Source organism: Ovis aries, chromosome 3 (assembly GCF_016772045.2).
Source record: "Ovis aries strain OAR_USU_Benz2616 breed Rambouillet chromosome 3, ARS-UI_Ramb_v3.0, whole genome shotgun sequence".
In the NCBI taxonomy this organism is placed as follows: domain Eukaryota; kingdom Metazoa; phylum Chordata; class Mammalia; order Artiodactyla; family Bovidae; genus Ovis; species Ovis aries.
In genome coordinates this window covers 9,503,314-9,526,795 of record NC_056056.1, presented here as the reverse complement: position 1 = coordinate 9,526,795, position 23,482 = coordinate 9,503,314, and the positions used below count along the sequence as shown (strand labels likewise).

The 23,482-nt window shown below is 48.8% G+C and overlaps 1 long non-coding RNA gene across 1 annotated transcript; it reads right to left on the bottom strand.

Annotated features, from left to right (window-relative positions):
- Positions 1–302: 302 nt before the first annotated feature.
- On the bottom strand, positions 303–23,389 carry LOC114114129 (uncharacterized). Its single transcript, XR_006059081.2, has 2 exons — positions 23,072–23,389; positions 303–551 (listed from the first exon to the last, which is right to left on the bottom strand). It is a non-coding gene; the product is annotated as an uncharacterized LOC114114129 (long non-coding RNA).
- Positions 23,390–23,482: the final 93 nt, after the last annotated feature.

Genomic DNA, 23,482 nt, shown 5'->3' with positions numbered 1-23,482 from the left:
AGACTGGAAACTTAGTCACTATGCGATATTGCCTTCCAGGATTACCTTTGTAGTATTTTGGTGAATTTAGAAACAAAAGAAAGTCATAATTCCCCCATCAGTGCATTTAGAGTGCTTGGCTGCTTAAGGTCAGGGTGGGGTGAGGGCACACCTGAGACACGTGTGCCCAATGCTTCCTTCCAAGATGGCGATCATCCAGTTGCTTCGCATCCTTCCATCAAGACGAGCTGTCAGAGCAACCCTGACACCAGAGAATGGCCAGTGCAGGCTGGGAAAGAAGAGAAGACCCTCCAAACACAAGCTGTAATAATAATATCTGATATTTATTGCTGGCTTATCCGGGGCCAGGCATTGTGCTCTTGTGTCCTCGTGACCCCTAGTGGACGCAGGAGCGGGTACTGCCGTGGGTTACAGATGAGGGAGCTGAAGCACACAGCCGTCTCAGGAGGAGCCGGCTAGGAGGGAGTCTGACTCCAGAGCCAGCCCCTAATCACACACTCTGATGCCAGCATCACAGCTCCTCACCAGCCAGGAGAGAATTTTAGTGGTACCTGCAGAGATCAGAACTGTAGAGAGTGAATGTGCTGATAACATAATGCTGAGCCATATAGGAGCCAAGTAAGGCTGATGTCTCCAGCTGATTTCTCAAGGCAGTTCCCTGGGCCTTTGTGGGAGAGAGGTTGTGCAGTCAAGGCTGAGGCCCGGTACCCTGCTTAATAGTCTTTCCATTATGATATCCACCTTAGTCTTGGGTTTATAATTATTTTATGTGGTAAAGGAAATCGTCACTGGCGGAAATAAATCCAACCTCTAAGTAGACCCTTAAGTGTGAAAAGATGTTCAATTAAGAAAATGTTCATGATGCATTGTTAGTGATTTTTTTAATGCAAACTACAGAGCTATTTACATATATAGAAAAGATCCAAATGTTGTTTCTTAAACAAAGATATCCATACATAAAAGAGACCAAAGGAATAAACAGAAAGACTAACTCCAGGGGCTAGTATTATGGATTATTTTTATATTCTCATTTGTGCTTTTCTATAGTTTCTAAATTTTCTATAATTTTCTAATAGTAATAAAGTATATTATATCCATAATTTTAAAGTTATTAAAATTTTAACAAAGGTTTCTGAGTATAAGCGACGTAAGACTTCCATAACAACCTCGAGCTTTGTTCTTTCAACCTCCTTTGTTTATTTATTCATTCATTCAACAAACATCACTGGCTTCTGCTGTGTAGGGTTCTCGCTTCGAGCGGAGCAGACAGAGTTCCTTGAGGTGTTCCCTATGCAGTGGGTGGAATGACAGATAGATGCTCAGACATGAATGATGCCCTGGGTGTGAGCCCCATGAGGACAGGAGCCTGCCTAGTCCATCTCTGCATCTCAGTACCTGGGATGGAGTCTGAAACAGACTTGGGAGCTTTGGAAATTCTTACAAACAAACGGGTGAAGTCAGGGAGACAAGAGTTCAAATCCTAGTTCATTAAGTTCCAGTTTCCATTTCTACAAAATAGGGGGATACCAACTACCTCCTGGGATTGTCTGAAGGCTGCACTAACATGCAGGCATCTTTTTATATGAAACTGGAAATAACAGTGGGCCCTCAACAAAGAACAGAAATAACGTATTTCTAGTTGGATGGATTCTGACAGTGTACAGAGTCTGCAAATAGCCGACTCACTGGAAAAGACCCTGATGCTGCGAAAGACTGAGGGCAGGAGGAGAAGAGGGCAACAAAGGATGAGATGGTCAGATGGCATCACCGATTCAAGGGACCTGAACTTGGGCAAACTCCAGGAGACAGGAAGGAACAGGGAAGCTTAGCATGCCGCAGTTCATGGGGCATTGAAGAGTCAGACACAACTTGGCGACTGAACACCACCACCAACAACACAAAGTCCGGGGTCAGCAAGTATCTGGAACTTGACCAGGAAGAAATTGGGTTTAAAATTTGGAGAAGAGTGTGTAGACTATACCCTTATTTATCTAAGACAAGAGGAGGCATTGTAGTTTTAAATGAAAGGAAAAACTGAAAACTTGAAGCAGCAAAAGTAACCGAACAGGAGAGGAACAGCATAGAGGAGCAGCGACAGAACATAGGCCACGTGTAGCACTGCATGATTTGTGGACCTGACTTGGAAACCAGGCAAATGTTTTACATAATCATGTGTTAAATGTTTGGAAAAGGAATTCCAAATCACAAAAGCAAAACAAAGAAACAAAAAGCTAACTTATGGCAAGCTGGTGATAAAGCCATGGAGAGGAATTCTTCCAAATGACTAAAACACAGTACTTTGGACTGTCCATCCCTAATAAGATATTCCCTGAAGGCAAAGCAAAAATAAACTTCGAAAGACAAAAACACAGCAATTGCATTGTGGGTGGTACTGGTATTCTCATCTGAGAGTGTCATCTGGAACGCTCACGTGTGCTTGGTTGTGTCTGACTGTTTGTGACCCCACGGTCACAACTGACTGTAGCCCACCAGGCCCCTCTGTCCATAGAACTTGCCAGCAAGAATACTGGAGTGGGCTGTCGTTTCCTACTCCAGGGGATCTTCCTGACCCAGGGATCGAACCTACACTCTCTTGTGTCTCCTGCATTGGCAGGCAGACTCTTTACCACTAGTGCCACCAGAAAAGTCCTTTACATGGACTAGGACTCAGCAAACGAGTGCACCTTTCACTGGGAACTGGGGAGAAAGGACACGCAGCATGGGAAAAAGGATATGCAGATGTAAAATGAATGAGGCTAAGTAAAAACACTGCAGCCCTGCCTTTGAATGAGAAGTGTCAATATGAATTCATATTTTGAAAATAAATTAATGGATATTTTTTAAGCAATTTTAGGTTTACAGAAAAATTGAGCAGAAAGTACAAGAGTTCCCATATACCGCTGCATCTCTCCCTCCTCCCAATGTCCCCCATTATTAACATCTAGCATGAGTGGGGTACACTTGCTACAGCTGATGAGCCAATACTGACACATAACTATGACCCAAGGTCCGTAGTTGATATTAGGGCTCACTCTAGGTGTTGCACATTTTTTTAAAGAATCATGTACTGCTTTTTAATCAGAAATATTTTACTTGTTTATGGCTATGCTGAGTCTCTGTTGCCATGCAGGCTTTTCTCCAGTTGTGGCCCATGGGCTTCCCACTGCGGCAGCTTCTCTTGTGCAGTGCGTGGGCTCAGCAGTTGCAGCATATGGGTTAAGTTGCCCCAAGGCATGTGGGATCTTCCTGGACCAGAGATCAAACCTGAGTCTCCTGCACTGGCAGGTAGATTCTTAACCACTGGACCACCAGGGAAGTCCCTAGGCTCTGTACATATTAAGGATTTTGACAAATGTATAATGACACATATCCATCATTGTAGAATCATTCAGAATAGTTTCAATGCCCTAAAAATGCCCTGTGTTCTCCCTATTCATCCCTCTTCCCACCAGCTCTTGGCAACCACAGATCTAGTTGTCTCCATGGTTTTGCCTTTTCCAAACTATCATATAGTTGGAATCATACAGTGTGTAGCCTTTTCAAATTGACTTCTTTCACCTAGCAATATGCATTTAAGGTTCCTTTATGTCTTTCCATGGCTTGATACCTTTTTTTTTTTTTTGTAGCACTGAATAGCATTCCATTGTGTGGATGTACTACAGTTTGTTTATCCATTCACCTTCTAAAGGACACCTTTGTTGCTTCCAAGTTTTGGCAGTTATGACTCACAATGTAGTCTACCTTTAAAAAACAAATGTATTTCTTAGCTCTGTCTACTGAAAATGCCCAGAAACACTGACTAGCCCAGTGGTGCTAAGCATTACTTAAACCTTGGCTGTAGTGTCTAAATGCCATTCCCCACTTAAAGAAACCAGGGTTCCTTGGAGAAATGGTTGATTTCCGGTCTGGGCAGAAAATGTCCAAGGCAAATCCAAGAAACTAGGGTATCTTGCTGTTCCAGAAAGCAAGAAAGTATCAGAGTCTACTAAAGTCAAAAGGCTGCAGAAGCAAACCTGAAGAGCTTCACTCTGGTCGAGGGGGAATTATTTGAGTATCTTAAGAATAATCATTGCATTAATCATTGGATTAAAACACACCAAGTAACATTAAATTTCTATGCTGATAATAATTCTAAAAAAAAAAAACTCCATTAAAAAATAACTTCAAGGATGTCAGGAAGCCAACTTATTATTTGAGCACTTTTAAAGAGTCAAGTACTTTGTACCATCTGCATTATGTGTATAAAGGATATTGTATTGTACCTCGGGGTAACTAAAGCGTTGAAGAAGAAAGTTTCTCTTTTACAAGCCTTCTAGCTAATAAATGAAGAAGGAAGACAGAATTAGAATATCATCCTTTGGCAATCCCTAATGAAAGAATGATCTTGGGCAGTGAACATCCATGAACTGCTAACTTCACAGAAACAGAGATCACAAGATATTATGGGCCACCTGATGAAAGGATGCAATACCTCCTGTGAAGTATTGTGGCCAAAAATCGAACCTGAATCTCATCAAGACTTAGATCTAATTACAGGAAATACAGAGGACAGAGGAACATGTTAAAGGACCCCACAGGAATACAATCCAGATTGAAGGAAAGTCTACAGGACAAACAACCAGGTTCCTTCAACAAATAAATGACAAGGGCAGAGAGGGAGGGAACGGGGATGCGGGGGGGACTACAGATTAAAAGGGACTCGATCAATTGAAGAAAATGGGGAAACCCGCTAGACCATTCAGGTATGACCTAAATCAAATCCCTTATAATTATACAGTGGAAGTGAGAAATAGATTTAAGAGACTAGATCTGATAGATAGAGTGCCTGATGAACTATGGAATGAGGTTCGCGACATTGTACAGGAGACAGGGATCAAGAAGATCTCCATGGAAAAGTAATGCAAAAAAGCAAAATGGCTGTCTGGGGAGGCCTTACAAATAGCTGTGAAAAGAAGAGAGGCAAAAAGCAAAGGAGAAAAGGAAAGATATAAGCATCTGAATGCACAGTTCCAGAGAATAGCAAGAACAGATAAGAAAGCCTTCTTCAGCGATCAATGCAAAGAAATAGAGGCAAACAACAGAATGGGAAAGACTAGAGATCTCCTCAAGAAAATTAGAGATACCAAGGGAACATTTCATGCAAAGATGGGCTCGATAAAGGGCAGAAATGGTAGGGACCTAACAGAAGCAGAAGATATTAAGAAGAGGTGGCAAGAATACACGGAAGAACTGTACAAAATAGATCTTCATGACCCAGATATTCATGATGACGTGATCACTCACCTAGAGCCAGACATCTTGGAATGTGAAGTCAAGTGGGCCTTAGAAAGCATCACTACAAACAAAGCTAGTGGAGGTGATGGAATTCCAGTTGAGCTGTTTCAAATCCTGAAAGATGATGCTGTGAAAGTGCTGCACTCAATATGCCAGCAAATTTGGAAAACTCGGCAGTGGCCACAGGACTGGAAAAGGTCAGTTTTCATTCCAATTCCAAAGAAAGGCAATGCCAAAGAATGCTCCAACTACCACACAATTGCACTCATCTCACACGCTAGTAAAGTAATGCTCAAAATTCTCCAAGCCAGGCTTCAGCAATACGTGAACCGTGAACTCCCTGATGTTCAAGCTGGTATTAGAAAAGGCAGAGGAACCAGAGATCAAATTGCCAACATCCGCTGGATCATGGAAAAAGCAAGAGAGTTCCAGAAAAACATCTATTTCTGCTTTCTTGACTATGCCAAAGCCTTTGACTGTGTGGATCACAATACACTGTGGAAAATTCTGAAAGAGATGGGAATACCGGACCCCCTAACCTGCCTCTTGAGAAATCTGGACATGGAACAACAGACTGGTTCCAAATAGGAAAAGGAGTACGTCAAGGCTGTATATTGTCACCCTGCTTATTTAACTTATATGCAGAGTACATCATGAGAAACACTGGACTGAAAGAAACACAAGCTGGAATCAAGATTGCCGGTAGAAATATCTATAACCTCAGATATGCAGATGACACCACCCTTATGGCAGAAAGTGAAGAGGAGCTAAAAAGCCTCCTGATGAAAGTGAAAGAGGAGAGTGAAAAAGTTGGCTTAAAGCTCAACACCCAGAAATGGGAAATAGATGGGGAAACAGTGGAAACAGTGGCAGACTTTATTTTTTTGGGCTCCAAAATCACTGCAGATGGTGACTGCAGCCATGAAATTAAAAGACGCTTACTCCTTGGAAGAAAAGTTATGACCAACCTAGATAGTATATTCAAAGGCAGAGACATTACTTTGCCGACTAAGGTCAGTCTAGTCAAGGCTATGGTTTTTCCTGTGGTCATGTATGGATGTGAGAGTTGGACTGTGAAGAAGGCTGAGCGCTGAAGAATTGATGCTTTTGAACTGTCATGTTGGAGAAGACTCTTGAGGGTCCCTGCAAGGAGATCCAACCAGTCCATTCTGAAGGAGATCAACCCTGGGATTTCTTTGGAAGGAATGATGCTAAAGCTGAAGCTCCAGTACTTTGGCCACCTCATGCGAAGAGTTGACTCATTGGAAAAGACTCTGATGCTGGGAGGGATTGGGGGCAGGAGAAGAAAGGGACGACAGAGGATGAAATGGCTGGATGGCATCACGGACTCGATGGACGTGAGTCTGAGTGAACTCCGGGAGCTGGTGATGGACAGGGAGGCCTGGTGTGCTGTGATTCATGGAGTCGCAAAGAGTCGGACACAACTGAGCGATTGAACTGATAAGAGACAGATATGGTATTTTTTACAAGGTGCAAAAAACATTTATGAGACCGTCAAGGAAATGTAAACAATGGCTAGATATGCATGATGATGATAATTTCTCTAGCTGTGATAGTGGTATTATGGCTGTAATCTCTTTTTTTAAAAAAGATTTTATTTTTAGACATTTTATCTTATGTTGGAGTATAGCTGATTAACAATGTTGTGATAGCTTCAGATGCACAGTAGAGGGCACAACACACGTGTGTTGCACATGCAAGCATACATGTATCCATTCTCCCCCATACTCCCCTCCCATCCAGGCTGCCACATAATATGGAGCAGAGTTTCCTGTGCTATATAGTAGGTCCTTGTTGGTTATCCATATTTTTAACCTTTTTATTTTGTCATGGGGTATAGCTGATTAGCGGGCTTCCCTGGTGGCTCAATGGTAAAGAACCCACCTGCAGTGCAGGAGATGCAGGAGACCCGGGTTCGATCCTTGGATCGGGAAGATCCCCTGGAGGAGGGCATGGCAACCCACCCCAGTATTCTTGCCAGGAGACTCCCATGGAGAGAGGAGCCTGGTGGGCTACAGTCCACAGGGTCGCAGAGTCAGGCGTGACTAAGCATGCACGCATGCCTGCGCACACAGCCAATTTGTCCACCCATGGCTGATTCATGTCAATGTATGGCAAAAACCACTACAATATTGTAAAGTAATTAGCCTCCAATTAAAATACATAAAAATTAAATTAAATTTTAAAAAATGCTGTGATGTTGTGATAGTCTCAGGTGAACAGCGAAGAGACTCAGCCATACATATACATGTAACCATTCTCCTCCAAACCCCCCTCCCATCCAGGCTGCCACAGAATATGGAGCAGAGTTTCCTGCGCTATACAGTAGGTCCATGTGCTATATGGTAGCTCTTTGATGGCTATCATCTTAAATACAGCAGTGTATACATGTCTATCCCAAACTCCCTATCTCTTCCCACCACCCTTCCCCCACATAACAACTACTTCATTCTCTGAGTCTGTGAGTCTGTTTTGTAAATAAGTTCATTTGTGTCATTTCCTTTTTAGATTCTGCATATAAGGGACATCACAGGATATTTCTCCTTCTCTGTCTGACTCATTTCACTCAGTATGACAGTGTTCTAGGTCTACCCATGTTGCGGTAAATGGTATTATTTCATTCTTTTTAAAGGCTGAGTAATGTTCTGTTGTATGTAAGAACAACATCTTCCTTATCCACTCCTCTATCAAAGAAACTTTTTCTTATCTTTTAGAAGGATATAGCCAAATTGCTATGGTTGCGATGTTAAAGGGTCTGGGAATTGCTTCAAAACAGCCCACTGGGATAGAGGAACTGGGGTAGAATATAGATAAAACAAGACTGGGCATGAGTTACAATTGTTGGAGCTGGGTGATAGGTATATTATTCTCTCGACTTTTATGTACGCTTGAAATTTTCCATAATAAAAAAACAAGCTTACCAAAAATAAAAATATTAACTCCTTCTAACAAAACAAGAGGTCACCCAGAGTCTCCTGTGCCTCTGATGTTTTTATGTTGTCACCTCTTTGTGTGAAACTGACCTGAATGGTAACTTTCTTCTCTTTTATCTTCCAGGTGTCTGATGGTGAGTTGGTTCTAACCTGCCTGAGCAGAAGTGAGGAGGAACCTCTTGTGATGCCCCCTTCCCATATCAGCCTGCACGCTGGGGGTGGACCACCAACCAGCAGGCAGAGGGAACCAAGCCAAGTGTGGGTCCCAGCCCGGCAGCCAACTCTGCATGAGTGAGATAGGAGGATTTTAACTGCCACCAGTACCTGAAAGGGCTCCTCTCTGGATCACCTACAGTGCTGGGCACTCACAGCCTGGCACAGGATGGATAAAAGCAGAATCATGTAGTGATTAAGAGCTCAGGTTCTGAAAGACACAGGTTCAAATCCCAGCTCTCCCAGCATGTGTCTTCACCCGCCTGAGCCTCGATTTCTCCATCTGTAGATGGGGAACATTATGAGCCTCTTCCTCGCAAGGCTGATGTGTGGATTCCATATGAGAATGTGTGTGAAGCAATGAACTCAGCGCCAGGCTGGAGTAACAGATGGTGGTTATTTCTGCTGCTACTATTATTGTCAGTATTTTATATTAATTATTCTATAGCTAGAATATAAAGTAAGGCTCCCCACCCCACCCCACCCCAATTCCTAATATTTGCCTCTTTCAAAAGCATTGTGTATTATGGGTCATTCTCTCAAACATTTCATTCGACCAACAGTGTGTTGTTTGGGGAAGACACATTGGCCTGAAATGACCTCACTGGGTGCTCATTTTGGATGTTAATCGCAGTAAGCTGACAAATGGGTTAAAAGAGATAAAGTAATTTCGTGTAGCTTTAGAATTTCTCCTGGGAGTGTGGCCTGGCATACATAGGGGTTGGATACTGTTGCAAACAAGCCTTTTGCGATTCACTTTACGATGCAATATAGCAGCTCTGCAGATTATGAATTTGTACCTACAAGGAGAGTAAGTATAACCTAGGGTCATAATATGTGGCCAATCAGTATTTGTGGCTGGCATAATTACTACACCAAGCATGAATTTGTCTGTCAAGCAACTTAGAGAAGTAAAGAGAGGTGCTCTGGAAAGTGATGCTGGACATTTTGAAAGGTGGCTTTGTAATGACAAAGGTCACAGACTCAAAAATGCAGGTGTAGCACAGGCAACAAAAGCAAAAATAGGTAAACTGAGCTTCAAAATGGAAAATTTCTGTGTATCGGAGGACTTGATCAACAGAGTAAAAATGCAACCTACTGGATGTGAGAAATATTTGCAAATCATATATTTGATAAGGGGTTAATATCCAGAATATATTAGGAGGAGAAGGGGGAGACAGAGGACGAGATGGTTGGATGGCATCACTGACTCAACGGACAGCAAGCTCAAGGATATAGTGAGGGACAGAAGAGCGCGGTGTGCTGCAGTCCATGGGGTCACGAAAACTCAGACACAACTGAGCAACTGAACAACCACCACCAAAATGCCTACCAAACACGAAGAAAAGACTTGATAGACATTTCTCCAAAGCAGATATACAAATGACCAACGAGCACATGAAAAAATGCTTAGCTTTACTATTCATTGTTATCACTGTTCAGTCGCACTATTTATTAGACGTAAATCAAAAGTACCATGATACCACTTCACATCCATTAGGGTGCTACTATCAAAAACGGATGACACTGAGAAAGTGGAGCCCTAGTGCACTGCTGGTAGAAATGTAAAATGGTGCAGCCACTGCGAAAACCAGTATAGTGGGTCCTAAAAATAACAACAATAGAATCACCATATACAGCAATTCCAATTCTGGGTCTATACTCAAAAGAATTGAAAGTGGGAATTTGAAGAAATATTTGTATACTCATGTTCATAGCCACATTATTCATCTTAGAGAAGAGGTGGAAGCAACTCAAGACAGATGAGAAACGGATAAACAAAATGTGGCATATATGCATACAACGGAATATCATTCAGTCTTAGGAAGGGATTTCTGACACATACTATAACACAGATGAGCCTCAAGGGCATTATGTTAAGTGGAATAAGCCATTCATAAATGGACAAACATGTGTGATTCCACCTAATGAGATACCTGCTGCTGCTGCTGCTGCTGCTGCTGAGTCGCATCAGCGTGTCCAACTCTGTGCGACCCCATAGGTGGCAGCCCACCAGGCTCCCCCATCCCTGGGATTCTCCAGGCAAGAACACTGGAGTGGGTTGCCATTTCCTTCTCCAATGCATGAAAGTGAAAACTGAAAGTGAAGTCGCTCAGTAGTGTCCGACTCTTAGCGACCCCATGGACTGCAGCCCACCAGGCTCCTCTGTCCATGGGATTTTCCAGGCAAGAGTACTGGAGTGGGGTGCCATCGCCTTCTCCAAATGAGATACCTAGAGGAGTCAAATTCATAAAAGATAGAACATTGGTGGTTACCAAGGGAGTCAGAGAAGGAGAGAAGAAGAAATTATTGTTTGATGGGGACAGAGTTTCAGTTCTGCAATGAAAAGAGTTCTGGAAAAGGGTGATGGCTGCACAACCAATGTGAATATACTTAAGGCCATTGTACACAAAAATAGTTAAGATGGTAAATTTTCACACAACTAAAAATAATAATAAAAAAGGAAGAAAGTCAAGAGTCTGAAATTACACTATCTCACAAACTGTAAGAAAAAGCAATATTTATACTTACTATTGCTTCTTAACCCATTTACTAGGTTACTGCTATAAACATCCAAAATTATAATAAAATTTTTGATTACAATTTTATAGATAATACCCAACTCATAATATTAATATTTTAAGTAGCCATTTGAAAGTTTCATTGTCTTGAGTTCCTATACTTAAATTGGCCAAAAACATTGGAGGATAATCTTCTCATCAGGCAAATGTGGAAGAAGTGGAAGCAGTGATTAACTTTATTTTCTTGGGCTCCAAAATCACTGCAGATGGTGACTGCAGTCATGAAATTAAAAGATGCTTGCTCCTTGGAAGAAAATCTATGACAAACATAGACAGTATATTAAAAAGAAGAAACATTACTTTGTTAACAAAAGTCCATATAGTCAAAGCTATGATTTTCCCAGTAGTCATGTATGGATGTGAGAGTTGGACCTTAAAGGAGGTTGAGCGCTGAAGAATTGATGCTTTCGAATTGCGGTACTGGAGAAGACTCTTGAGAGTCCCTTGGACTGCAAGGAGATCCAACCAGTCAATCCTAAAGGAAATCAACCCTGAATATTCATTGGAAGGATTGATGCTGAAGCTGAAGTTTCAATACTTCGGCCATCTGAGGCAAAGGGCTGACTCACTAGAAAAGACTCTGATGCTGGGAAAGATTGAAAGCAAGAGGAGACAGGGATGACAGAGGATGAGATGGTTACATAGCACCACCAACTCAATGGACATAAATCTAAGCAAACTCAGGGAGACAGTGAAGGACAGGAAAGCCTGGCGTGCTGCAACCCATGGGGTTGCAGAGTCGGACATGAACGAGCAACTGGACCATAACAAGGGTGCCCTCCATCCCTCCTCGCATGTTCAGGGCACAGTGGGGCCATCTCCTGTCACTGCCATTCCCTCAGCCTGGCTCTCCTGGGGCAGCCTGGACTGTTCTGGGCTCCCACATAGACTAGAACCTGGAGCTCAGGGCCCCAAAACTCCCATAAAGCCTTCTGCCTCCCCCATGGGGAGCTTCCTAAACACAGAAAACATTTATTGTCTAAAATGCTCTTGTTTGTGTTATGCTTCTTAATGTTCCTTTATTAAAAAGAAATGAGTTTCTGAAAGAAATGGTTGAAAACAGATTTTTTTAAATTGCTCTTGTGCCCTAACACCCTGAAAATACAGTTTTCCTTTTGAGGGGGTCCCCTCTGGGCTGTCACCCTCCAATTGCCCCCACAATAAGCTCCTTCCATGGGAATCTGGCCTCTGCTCAGCAGTGGCAGACAAAGGCCTGAGGCCCCAAGGGTGAAATCCTGATGGTCATCACCATGCACTGGGTGCTTATGAAGGGGACCAGGCTCCTGGCTACCTCTTCTTGTCCCCTTGCACTGTGTGAGACACCACCGCATCCTAGGAGTTGCCTCTGTGGTTGCCATCAAGAAGCCTTAGGTAGGGACATTCCCTGACGGTTCAGTGGTTAGGACTCCGTGCTTCCACTGTAGGGGTATTGGATTCGATCTCAGGGTGTGGAATGAAGATCCTGCATGCTATTTGGCCAGAGAACAAAAATAAAACCAATATCTAACCTATGCAACCAAAAGGTCTCATTAAACAAACCCCACTTGGAAAAATAAAAATAAGAGTCCCCAGGTATATCAACTGTGTGTGCTAAGTTGCTTCAGTCGTGTCCGAGTCTTTGGGACCCCATGGACTGTATAGCCTGTCAGGCTCCTCTGTCCATGGGATTCTCCAGGCAAGAATACTGGAGTGGGTGGCCAAGCCCTCCTTCAGGTCATCTTCCGCATCCAGGGATCGAACCTGTCTCCTGTTTCCGGCAGCAGCAGGCGGGTTCTTTACCACTAGCGCCACCTAGGGAGCCCGTATCAACTATGAAGTAAAGTGAAGTCGCTCAGTCGTGTCCGACTCTTTGCGACCCCATGGACTGTAGCCCACCAGGCTCCTCCATCCATGGGATTTTCTAGGCAAGAGTACTAGAGTGGGTTGCCATTTCCTTCTCCAGGGGATCTTCCTGACCCAGGGATCGAACCCGGGTCTCCCGCATTGCGGGCAGACGCTTTACCGTCTGAGCCATCAGGGAATCAACTATAGTGAAGTTAAAATAGCTTAGTCGTGTCCAACTCTTTGCGACCCCATGGACTTAGTCCATGGAATTCTCCAGGCCAGAATACTGGAGTGGGTAGCCTTTCCCTTCTCCAGGGGATCTTCCCAACCCAGGAATAGAACCCAGGTCTCCCACATTGCAGGCAGACTCTTTACCAGCTGAGCCACAAGGGAAGCCCAAGAATGCTGGAGCGGATAGCCTGTCCCTTCTCCAGCGGATCTTCTCGACCCAGGAATCGAATCGGGGTCTCCTGCATCACAGATGGATTCTTTACCAACTGAGCTATGAGGGAAGCCCCGTATCAACTATACCTCAATCCTAAAAAATACTTTTTAATTTAAAAAAGAAAAAAAACAGAATTCTAGAAACAGAGAACAGCCTCTCCTTACCTCACCATCTTCCATCCCCCATCCTCCCGCCTTTAAGCTCCTCCCCACCCGCAGCTCTGCTGCCGCAGTTTCCCCAGACCATTCCACCCTCCCCTGGAGTCCAGCAAGCCCAGGTCTCCATTTGTGTGTTTTCCAGCCTGGGCTTGAGTCCAGGTTTTCTTCTCCCACATCCTTAGGGCTCCCCAGCAGAGGGAAGGGCAGTGAAATGGGATAAAATGGGGCAATTATTCAGTGCAATCAGCCTCATCTTATGCCATGAGAAGTGATTTCTTGCCTTGAGTCCTCAGCTGGTCTATGTGGGAGACATGTATCTTCAACCACTGAGCGAGCACAATATGGCCTGTTTTATATCTCAAGAGCCCTTGTCCCCTCCCCATCTTGCAGATCCCCTTCCACCCCATCCACTGAGGAAGTCCTCCCCATTGCTCCTTCCTGAGACCACGGGACTGTTGAAGAGTGGGGAAGACAGATAACCCATCGCCCCATGATGACAAAATACACATTGCTGAAAACACATAAGAGGAAGACCTAAGCTAGTCCAATAAGTGAAGGAAGGCTTCTGGGAGGTGGTGACGTTTACACTGAGTCCAAAAGGATGAATAGGAGTAAGCTAAGAAAACGGAATGGAGAAAGTCTGCCAGGCAAAGGGAACAGCCTGTTCAGAGCCTACAGGCAGGAGAGAGTAGAGCTGTCTGAGAAGCTGAAATAAGGCCAACAGTTTTGGCAAGTAATGCAGAATGGAGGGGAAGGAGGTAGGGCTGAGGCCAGAGGGTGGACACAAGCCAAGAAGCCTTAGAGCCCATTGGGAGGATTCTACACTTGGAGGCTTTTCCTAGGTTTGGAAAGCCTGAATCGCCAAGCTCGTCCAGGGAGAATAACTTTGCCGGGCAGATTATGTGGGCTGAAGTGGAGGTGGAGGCCAGGGTGCCAGGTTGCAATTCTCTGCCTTTTCTATGCACTGGGAACAGTCACAGGGCTGTCTGGATGCCACAGACTTCAACAACACACCAGCCTGCCACCCTTCTGGGGCGGCCCAGCACCCACAAGTGGCAGTGGCTACTGCGCTGGTTCTACCACTCAGGAACCATGAGCAAGGCATTTCCCTTCTCTGGGCCTCACTTTCCTCATCTGTATAATGGGTATCAGTGCCAGCTATCTCACAGGCTTGTTTTAGGATGTCATGAGATCACAGGGCCTTCCCAGGTGGCGCTAGTGGTAAGAACCTGCCTGCTAATGCAGGAGACATAGGAGATATGGGTTTGATCCCAGGGTCAGGAAGATCCCCTGAAGGTGGGCGTGGCAACCCATTTCAGTATTCTTGCCTGGAGAATCCCATGGACAGAGGAGCCTGGTGAGCTATGGTGCATAGGGTTGCAAAGAGTCAGACATGACTGAAGCGACTTGGCACGCACTCAGGCACGTACAAGATCACAGATTTTAGAGACTTCACAAAAGCCTAGAATGGTCATCAATACAGGTTAGTTGTTATCATCGTTACTATTATTATTATTGGTGTTTGGAGCCTGTCCCAACTCCTAAAACACTGTTTCATCTGTTGGTTGCTGGATGGTTTCAGGGACAGACACCGCCAAGGCCCAGCACTGCAATGCTCTACTTTTTTGCATAAAAGTGCATTTTGCATTCAGAAGAGCCCCTCCTTCCACAGAGGGTCCAGCGGGGTTGCTCGGGGGACACATTCCAGAAAGAATAACTCTGTGTAACATGAAACCCTGAATCTGGAAACACAACCTCTATGGGAAATTAGAGGATAAGGTCTGCTCTGCGGACCGCCCAACATCATTCCATACAAAAGGGATATTGAAACCCAAAGGCCTCGTCACTTGGCCTCCCGCCTATGGTCTCACCCTTCATCACAGCCAGAAAGATCTTCCTAAAAAACAAACTTGACTGTGGCATGATCTTGTTCAAACCCTCCCATGGCTCCCTGCTGCCCTTGGGTTCAAGTCCACACTCCTCGTCGTGACCTAGGATGTCCTGCGGTCAGACTCCTGTCCACACCTGCAGCCACAGCCTTTCTCTGACCCAGCCATTCGGGCGTCCAATGGATCGAGTTATTTCCCACCTCAGCACCTTTGCATATCCAGTGACACTCTTGCCCCCTGCTCCAACAGGCCACCTACAATTCTTCCAGACTCAAAAGCCCATAGGTCTTGTTGAACCTCCAAATAGTAATGAAAAGTGGTAATACTATCCCCATTTCCTAGATGAAGAAACTGAGGTCCAATGAACTATCACATGGCTCCTGAAACTAAGCCTCAGACTAAGTCAGGCAAACTCCAGAAACCTTTGTGCACCCAAGAGGATGTACCTGGGTGCACCTCCATCGTAACAGGAGAGCAGAGGGGGACCAGATAAGAGGGTTGAGCCAGTGCGGTGCAAAGGCATACCACTCACACATTTGTAGTTCAAGGCAAGAAATGTGACCTCGTTGAACCTCAGTTTTCTCATCTGTAAAGTGGGATTAAATAACATTACGTACCTCATAGGCACCTTGTGAATCTTCAGGAACAACATACAGGAAGCGCCTGGCGTGTGGTGGATACTTAGTGACTGGCACAATGCCGCCCTCCCTGGCTGCATCTGGGAGGCTGCACCCGTCCCGACCAGCCCTTCCCAGACTAGACTTGCATCCCCCGAGGTTAGGCTGCTGGGGCCTGGGAACCATCCCTGCCCTGTTTTCTGTTTTGGGTTTTGTGTTTCCCAGCGTTTCCTTTGGAAAAAGTCCAGCTTCCTCCCTGCTGGAAGGAGGCAGAGGGGGATTGTTCACGCCTGTGCCGGGATGCCCAGGGGAGCCATGTGGGGAGGCGACAAGAGCCTGAGGTTTGGGGTCTGGCCAATCCAGGTTTGAATCCAAGATCTGACACTTAGAATGCTGTGTGACCCTGGGCAAGTGACCTCACCTCTCTGAGGTGCTGATTTCCTCACCTGTTAAAGGGTCTCATGATTTCTACCTCACAAGATACTGGATATGGATGGAGGGACTAGGATTAGACTCTGGATCCACTTCCCCAGTGTACATACAGTAATTCCTTTGGGGGAAGGGGCTGAAGAGCAGGGGAGAAGCCACAGGTTATAGCAGGAGTCACCAATTCATATACTCCCTGACAAACTGAAGGGGATGGGTGTGTAGGGGTTAATTAGGGGTTGGGAGAGGGCACAATTCAGCTCCAGATTATCAACACCCCACTGGAATAAGGATCTAAGATAAGCAGACCTCTGGATTTTCAGGAGAAAAATCCCTATTTTCATGCAAAACCTCATGATTAAAGTATGGTTAAGATGTACATACTCTATGACTGTGCACATATAAAATTCAAAACCAGACAAAACTCATGTATGGTGATAGAAACCAGATAGCAGTTTCCTTCATGAAGTGGGTGGGCAGTGCCTGGGAGTAGGGCTGCAGAGACATTCTGCGTAGCCAGAACATTTCCTCTCTTGATTAGGGTCTTGGGGGCATAAGTGTGTCCCCTTCATAATTTTATGCATTGCGCACTTCTCTGCATGTTTTTGTTGTTGTTGTTTAGTCACTAAGTCGTGTCTGACTCTTTTGAGACCCCATGGACTGCAGCCCACCAGGCTCCTCTACCCACGGGATTTCCCAGGCAAGAATACTGGAATGGGTTGTCACTTCCTTCTCCAGTGCATCTTCCTGACCCACGGATCAAACCCAAATCTCCTGCTTGGCTGGCGGATTCTTCACCCCTGAGCCATATCGTACTTCAATAAAAATGCTAAAATAATTTGAGAACAAATAAATCAAGACGACAGTGCTGGGAGGAGAGACAGCCAGCATGAACCAAAGCTGAGTGCACCTGCAGGCATCTCAGGCAACCAGGTGGACACCTGAGACAGGGACACAGATGCTTCTGGCTCCTGACCCCCTGACCTGGCTCCTGGCCTTTAGAGAGCTCCCCTGCTTCCCCGGGCCACACAGGAGGAATGCCCATTCTGCGTCCCCCTGGTCACCTTTTCCGGAGAAGGCTGGGGAGCCACATGTCCATTCAACCTGCCTCTCCACCAGATTCCGCTGAGCTCAAATTCCAGAGAAGAAGGTCTACCCTGCCACTTGGATGATAACATGACATGTGCAAAACTCACCCTTATTTTCTATTCATTTTTCTTCACCAAGAATACCCAGAGGACAGTAATCAAAAGGCAGGCAGAGTTCTGTTTCCAAAGAAAGCCTTCAGAATCTGTGCTTCACACAACCCACCTCCTAGCCCAGGGCAACTCCATGCAGCAAACCCAAAGGCTGCAAAACTTATTTGGTGGCATCCCCGGTTCCTATGAGCCCTTAGCAGAGGGGTGGTGGTCTGCAGGGGGACGGCCTCGGCTCCGCCCCTCTGCCTGGGCCGGATATCTTGGTTTTATTTTTATTTTCACTCTCGTTCTTTTCTGAGGGCCAACAGAAGACGCACACGCCTCCTATATAAAGCAGCACTAGCCAAAACAAATGCACGTCAAATGCATTTATTTGCACAGACACTCATAAAAACTTTACTAGACACCGAATAATTACAGGAAGAGGCAAACCTCCAGCTCTGCCAATCCCCCGCTTTTGAAGTGGATTTAAGATAAAGATCAAATAGGCTGGGCGCTGGCCCCCAAATCACACCCAGCCCCCTTCCCCAGTCACGGACCCTCAGGGTGGAGACCAATGAACTTTCTTGCTTTTGTGAATTTCTGTCCAATTCATATAAAATGTCTTTCTGCGAGTTATTCTTAAGTGTCTTAATGGGGGTTTTATGGCTCAAAATATGGTCCTGGGCCTTTTCTTTGTTCTGGCTCAGGTCCTCCGTCAGGGAAGCCCCCGGTTCTATAGGAGTCGCTGAAATACCTCAGCCTGTCCATTTGGCAAGAAATGCAAAGATTCTTGAGGAAAGTGCCTTTTAGGAAATAAATATAAATGGTACCTTGGGAGTCCCACACGGACAGCTTGGATGCTTTGGGCTGAAGCCCCTAATTCTGTTGCCGTCTGAAAAACCCCTCAGCCTGGGCTCCACAGCCAAAGCGGGGAGTGAAGGCTGAGACTGTGCTGGGCTGTCTGGGCACTGCCTGGGTGGGGGACGGGGGGTCTCCTGGGCCCGGCCCACAGCTGCCTGGACCTGAGTTTCACCTGCCCTAAAGGAAGATAGATTGTTGAGCTCGGCATGCGTTTGGGCGGGAAGGAGGCAGCTGCAGTCTCTCCTAAGTCCTGGGGACTCTCTTTCCTCCAGACATCTGAGTGGAGACACACTATGTGCCAGGCACTGTGCTGAGCGTTTGTAGTCCATTCTTGCAACAGCCCTGCGGGAATTCAGGCTATTACGCCCACTTTACAGATGAGGAAGCTGCAGTACGGAGCGAGGGGAGGGCCTTCCAGAGGTCCTGAACCAGATCTGGGGGGACTCCCTGAGACCTGCTCTTCACCCCACTTCTAACCCACTGCTTGGCCAGTGAGAGATCTCAGCCCTGGGCCACCTGACTGGGGCACCGTCCTTCTCCAGCCCTGAGGGCTCAAACCAGCCTTTCGATCTGCAATCCTGAGTCAGGATCTCCTGACCCACCAAGGAGAAATCTCATGACTAATGACCCAGACCTTGTGCTGAAAAGTCATGAGTCCGTGGCCAGAGACCCCCACCATCTGGCTGAGGATGGGGGCTGGGCCGCAGAGAGGGCTGAAGGACTTTGCTGGAGCTGGACGGTCCCCACGTTGCACATGGACACACACCCGCACACAGCCTGGAATCACACACACTGTGCCTCACCAGCAAGTTCTGACTAAAGTCTTGTCCCCCGCCACCTCAGTCTAGAAAACCCCAGATGGGAGAGTGAGGCCTGCTCCCAGTCCTGAGTCAGAGGGACGCCCCCCAACTTGGAAACCACACCTCCCCCCAGTTATTCCTCTGGGCACCTCCACGGGACTCAGGGTCTCTGAGCTCTCCGCAGACATGGGAAGACCACAGACCCTCTTCCCTGGGCTGTGAGAAGGTAACCAGATTACTTATCACACACATGCATCTCTCTGCTAGCTGAGAAGAGACCTGAGCCTTTGACCCCTGTGTCCCGGGGGTCAAGTACAGCCGGTGATCCAAGGAGTCAAAGGTGATCACATCTGGCTCCAGAGGCCAGTACACTCGACCCCTTCAGTGCCTTCCCACTTCACTTCCTGAGCACCCAGGTCTTCAGAGCCCAGGCTAGGTCCTGGGAGGAGCAGCCCCCAGCCTAGATGTTGGCTGGGGGCCGCAGCTCTGGTCCAGGCTGGCCTCCCCCACATTCCCGCACCCACGCATCTGAGGATCTCAGGGGCCAGTGGCCAGCAAGCAAGGCAGGACGGGGTCTGTGTGCTCTAGCAGCCCTGACTCTACCCCTGGCTGGCAGGGTGGAATCTCCGATCCGCACAGCTCGGCGCCCTCGCCGCGCGGCACCAGGCTGGGCGGCGCCCTGTCCTCCACCCCTGCCCAGGATTCTGGCTTCCAGCTGGGGCTGTAAACTGGGAGGGGACTCACGGATGGCTCTGGTCAGAAGCACGGCAGGGGGAGAACAGACAGGGCTCCACCGCTGGGAGGGTGGGAGTCCTAGGGCCCTGCTTGTGGGCCGCTGGTAGCGCAGGCAGCCGGCGGGAGCACTAAGCCCTAAGGAAAGGAGCAAGGAGGTAGAAAGAAAGGCACAGTGGAAATGAGGTGTCTGTAGAAATGGGGAGCTAAGACTCCCGCCCTATAGCTTCCATCTCAGTTCTTGCTTCTTCCCAAGTGATTCTGCACAGTCGGCTGGGTCTTCCCTTAGGTGGAGAAAACCCAAAGCTGTTTCTGACACCTTAGTGCGAGCCCAAGAGAATCCCGGATTGCCAGAGGGCCTGGGGTTGCCCTGGGGAAGAATCTGCAGCTTCTGTCGGCCGGTCCAAGCAAGACAGCACTCGCCGGCTATTGGTAGTACCCAACTTCGGGCCGAGGCCCGGTTTCTACCGTGCAGTCTGCTAAGTTTTCAGTAGGGGAAGCCCGTCGGGAGACGAAGGAGCCACAACTGGGCTTGAAAGAGACCTGGGGCCTCTGCGCACAGCGCGAAAGAGCCGGGACGCCGCCGATTCAGCTGAGGGAGAGGGGGGCAGAGACAAAAGGCAAGGACAGGACCGACGGGTTGATCCAGAGGGTGGGGAATTAATGCGCAGCAAACCAGGAGGAGGAGGAGATGGGAAACCAGGTTCGTGGCCTAAGGAAACCCGCTCCCAGATCAGAGACAGCAGACTGCGGCCGGGGTCCAAGCCCGAATCTCAGCAGCTGTGGACAGCTCTGGGCACCCGCCTTGGCCCTGGTGGTGTGGGCTGTGAAGCCGGCAGGAGCACAGGGTGATGGGCCAAGATTCTGTACGTCCTGGGTGCCAGGTGAGCCATGTACCCGAAGGTGGGTCGCCGTCTCACCCTTCTGCTTGGAGATGCAGCCTGTGAGCCGCCCCGGGAATGCGACCCTGGGCACAGTCCCGACTCAACTCTGTACACCAGCCAGAGAGTCCCAGAAGCTCAGAGGTCTCCATTCCGACAAAGGGGAGAAGAGAGTTGTGGAGAAGAGGCTCAGCACAGGGAAAGTGGGGAATGGGAAACAGGAAGAAGGGGATGACCTGCTGTTCCCGGAATTTGGAGTCTGGGGTGGGTCTGCAGGACCTGTGATGGAAGAGAATTCCTACTGGAGGGAAGAGAATTCCTAAGTGCGCTCTGAAGGAGAAGAGGGTCTGGGCCTGGAACAAGGACCCTCTTGCCTACAAGCAGTCGCCCGACAGAGGGTGCAAGAATGCAGCGCTGCCAGCAGAGGGCAGAATGTGCCCGATCGGTCCGCCAGCCCTGAGCCGGGCTCTTGCGCCCCGGGCTCTGCGCGCCCGAGCCTAGTCCGCCCGGCTTCACCCGCCGCTACCTCGCCCCCAGTCCCAGGCACCCGGCGAGGACGGTCTAGGCCCAGTCCCAGGCCCGGCTTCGGGAGCTCAAGGCCTGGGGTTTCCAGGTTGCCCAAGGACAAGGGACCAAGGGCTTGTGGGAGAAACTCCACACCCACTTATCCGCTGTCCTGGATACAGACACACAAAGACGCCAAGAAATCAAGAAAAACACGGAGACACAAAGACACACAACTCGGAGACTCGCGAGCACACAGAATCGTTCGGAAACTCGGAGGTACACACAGACACACAAAGGTGACGACACCAAGACAGCAACAGAAAAGGATCCCGTACACAATACGGAGGATTAGAGTCATACAAAGACCTAGGGACCCGCATAGCGTGACAGGCGCAAGGGCGCACACAAAGACCTACAAAAACGCTAACGATATGGAGACATAGAAGGCCCAGCAGACTCACATCCAAGCACACAGGGGCGCGGGGGAATCAGACACAGATTCAGAATCACATACTCGGAGCCCAGACAGTTGTAGGGACGCAGAGAAATCGTATGTGCACAGAGACACGGGTGCGCAGGCATGGCAGAACCTCAGACACGGGAGCATCGAAAGGCACAGACACACACACGCAGATACCCACCGACATACACGCAGGTACTGGGATGGGGGGGAGCTTTCTAATCCTCCACAAAGCCGGGCTCCTCCGCGGGGCCCCGCGGCACAGGGGGCCACTTCTTACCAAGCCTCCCGCAGGCTTCAAATCCGATCCGCCCTCTCGCCTCCAGCGGGGTCAGGGGACCCGCCTCCCTTGCCCTCCGCCCCCGCCCCGCTCCGCGCCGCTGCTCCGCTCCGGGAGGGGCCCGGGCTGCCCCCAGCGGCGCGCAGGGTCAACCTGCGCCTGCCCCCGGCCGCCTCGGCCCCTCTGCTCCCGGGCGAGCCGTGCCTCCGTGGGGACCCCGGGAGCCGAAGACACAGCCGGCCCGGGCGCGGTGCGCCGCAGCCGAACGCAGCGGCCTGCGTGCGGAGTGCGGATGCCAGACCCGATGGGAGCCAGGTCGGGCGGGCGCCCGAGTCGGCCGCTCTTTCTAGCCGGCCTTTCCTTTCCCGGTGCCGAGGCCCACTCTGCCCAGACTGGCCAGGGCCCTGTCCCTGCCGGGCATGGCCTACTGACCCCCGGCAGGGTCCCTCAGCCACCCAAGGTAGCTTATATTCCAGCGATCAATCCGGTTTCCTTCGCGCTCTCCAGCGCACGTCCTCCGCGACCCTGGGGCCACCGCCTTCTACCCCTGCCCCTCATTGCCAATCCTGCGAGGCCGGGAATTGTTCCCACCCCTAGGCACGATCGCTTTCTCACTCCTAACCATCCTCTAAACTCTATGTCGCCTGCAGCCCGGCCTCACCTTTCTGGCCTGCCCCAGTGTTCCCAATCTTCATCCCGGGGGCCCTTCTCAGATCTTCGCTCACCCGTCCACCCACTCTCTGCCACGTCTGAAGCTTTCCCGGACCCCCACCCGCAAATCTGGAGCCAAATCCCACTCCCCCACCCCGGGCCAGGACTTTGGCAAGTCCTGGGCCAGCAGCCCTTCCCTCTTGCCTGCCGGTCCCCGAGCTTCGATCCCCGCAGCCAGCCCTCTCCACAGAGCACACCGGATCCGGGAAGGCGCCCGCACCGGGGCTGGCTGGGGTGGGGGACGGGGGGACGCCAACTCAGCCCGGTGCGACCTACCTCGGCCGACGGTCGGGGTCTCCCTCGGGCGGCCACTGCGGGTCGGCGCCGTCCCCTGGTGGAGCCGCTGCTCTCCCCGCCGTCCATGAAGAGTCTGTCCTCGCTCAGGGCCACTCCTCTTAGCGCTGAAGCTTTACAAAATATTAATAATAAAGAAGGCAAGAAGAGGGAAGAAAAAAAAAGAAAGAAAAGCTTTCATTCCCCAACTCCCAAATCAATTTTTCAAGGGGGTGGGGCAGAAGGATTTGTTTCGAAGGCGACCCAAACTTCTGCGAAGGACCCGCGGGGCGCTCGGCCTGGCGGGGGGCGCCCGGGTCCGCACTCGGGGGACCAGCGCAGCGCAGGGAGCTCAAGCCGGGGGGCCGCGGGGAGCCCTCCGGCCGGGGGGCGGGGAGGGTTGGAGAGGTGGGG